This window comes from Triticum dicoccoides, chromosome 4A (assembly GCF_002162155.2).
Source record: "Triticum dicoccoides isolate Atlit2015 ecotype Zavitan chromosome 4A, WEW_v2.0, whole genome shotgun sequence".
NCBI classification, from domain to species: Eukaryota; Viridiplantae; Streptophyta; class Magnoliopsida; order Poales; family Poaceae; genus Triticum; species Triticum dicoccoides.
The window spans coordinates 687391696-687394347 of NC_041386.1; the positions used below are offsets into that span (position 1 = coordinate 687391696).

Genomic DNA, 2652 nt, shown 5'->3' on the forward strand with positions numbered 1-2652 from the left:
CGGCGTTTGAGGCCGGTTTGAGACGGCTGGCTGTGTTTGCTCTGAGCTAAGTTATTTTTCCAAGCTCACCTGGTAGAGCCTAGTAGAGGAGATGGCCATCAGCCCAGCCATGAAATGACCTTTGCAGCCGAGTAGCCACGGGAGACAAGTACAATCCCTGTGGGATGGTGAGGTGATACTTCTAGAGAATAGGAGCTTGCACGACTTTAACGAACAGAAGCCCTTAAAACATTATACAAGGTTGGCCCGAAAGAAAATGCAGAAAATAAATAAGTTCGATACTAGCCTCAGGAGGCCCTTGGCTCACAAGCCGAAACTAAAACAAGGGATAAATACGTGCAAAGTGCGCCAAAGACCCGAAACGGCTCAGGCAGTTGGCAGTTGGCGTGCGGCTGCAGATTTTACATCACCAGACGGCTGGTGACGCAAATTTTCATCACCAAGTGTTGCAGTGGGTCGCCAAGAACTTGAGGAACCATCTCAACAACTGTGCTTTTCCAAGCCACGTTTATGTTAGATAGTGGCCTCGCACTCTGCATGGGTCCATCTGAATATCTGTGCAGTTCCACTAACATGTACTCCGGGCGTGAATAACCTCTCAAACGACGTGATGATGCAGTAGTCCGGGCCTTCCCACACCATTGCTCCCAGCTATAGGGCACTGGAGACAGGACAGGTGAGATGAAGCACCAAGGGGTGCAACAGGAGGCTGTGTTATGAGAACAGGAGACATATGTATTATTCCTTTTGTTCGTTTGGTCCGGATCGCAACTATTCGCTCGGACTCCTTAACTCTCCAGGAGGCAAATGCAGATGCAAACGAACAAGTGTCAGGACCAAAACATGGAAAAGAAATCAACACCACTACATAATTGGGTGCTTTCGGGTCCTTTATCCCATCCCTGGTGCTACAGTAATCGCGACGAGAATGATATGTACGTAGGGCATAGGAAGTTACCATGTCTGATAGCAGTTTGATCATCGCCAAAAAGGGCAACAATAGCAAGAGCCATTGACACGAACAACTTTTTCTTTTCTTTTTTGAGGGGGACATCAGCAACTTTTTAGGCGGTCCAAATAAGGTGTTGCCGATGTGGGCTTCCGCCCTCTGATACCTATGAAAAAAGTTCAGTGGACCGTGTGGAGGTCTCCTCGAGTGCGTACCTGATAGCATGTGTGCACAGTCCGTTCCAAACATCACACGGTATCCCTCGGTTCATTTTAGCATGGGTGATCCGTCGTCTCCATGAAGCCTTCACTAGATCATCAAACCTGCGCCCTTCGTCAGGGTGTTGGAACCTTCTGTAGTAATCATTCGTACACAAATGGTGCGCCAGAAGGTGGTCTACGTCCACAGCTCGTCCATGGTGCTCAGGCTCAGAACAACGCAATACATCCCCAGGGAGCCGAACAGCGCCAACAGGTGCTCACGGTTTCTCGGCGTCCTCCCACGGCGGAGAAGCTGCGGCGCCCTTCCGCTGGTGACAACCTGCAGCGTCGTAATTGGAGACAGTCAGCAACGTGAGAGAAAGGGCCGCCACGCGTATGACTCATCGACTCTTCTTCTCTTACCGTGAATATGTCGCTGGCGGCCGACCACGAAGATGCAGGTCGCCGGATCGGGCAGTATGGCGAAACAGCCACCTTTCCTGGCCTGCACCTCGAGGCTCTCCACCTCGTGTTGCATGAATATGGTGATCACGTATTCATGTTATCGTCGCGGTACGCCTGCATGGGCACGCCAATCCCAACGCCGTAGAGCAACAGCTGAACGGTGCGGGCGGGCGTGCCTAGGTGCTCCTCCGAGACACCGAGGCCCTCGAGGACCATGCTCTCCACCGCCCGCTTCATCTCGAACATGTCCTTGGCTGCAACATGATTATGTCGCTGCACGCGGACGCATACGGTCATTATGAGAAACTAGAAACTATGGTGGATGAGAATGTGGCCTCCGTTGATTACAAGAAGGCAGGGTTCCCTTGCCACGGCTAGAGGAGGCCCACAAACTCGCGGACGCGGGCGGAACTGTCCCAGTTCATGTCGGAGCATACGTGGCGTCGTGGTACGCGCAGGCTGTCCCGGTTCATGTCGGAGTAGTACCTCGGTAGAGGCATTCCATTGCTTGGCCTCCGGCGGGAGCGCGAAGATCTCCGACATGCCAGGGCCGAACAAGGTCTGCCTTAGCTCTGGGCTGAGCACGTCGTGCGCCACGATGATGAAGCCGTGTGCCACCATGGATGCGGTCACCCCGTCCCGGTCTTGCTCCCAGCCTGGCCTGCCCGGCTCCAGCCCCCGGAGGTCAACTTTGGTGACCTCCATCATCTTCTGCCAGTGCTGCTCTATGTCCATCGGCTTGGCGTTTCCAGAGAGGAGTATGAATATGTGATGTGATGAGGTCTGATGCTTCTTGGATCTTTGTTGTGCAATCAAGACATGTAATCGTCAGAGGATGAGCAACATTTCTTTTCACCGTTTTGATAGCTTTTGTTCGTCGCGGGAAGCCATGTTTCTTTTTTCTTGCAACATGAACCGGGCCGCTTTGGGTATTGTGTAAAAAAAATGCAGAAATGATCTGTATTTATAAAAGTCCACCAGAAGGACAAAGCATCTCAAAAATGAGAAAAATTATACCATGGTCCCCAGACCACCAAA

The 2652-nt window shown here is 52.1% G+C and overlaps 1 pseudogene; it reads right to left on the minus strand.

The window, feature by feature from the left end:
* Positions 1-2349, minus strand: part of LOC119284097 — a 4689-nt pseudogene extending 2340 nt beyond the window's left edge.
* Between the last annotated feature and the right edge of the window lie 303 nt (positions 2350-2652).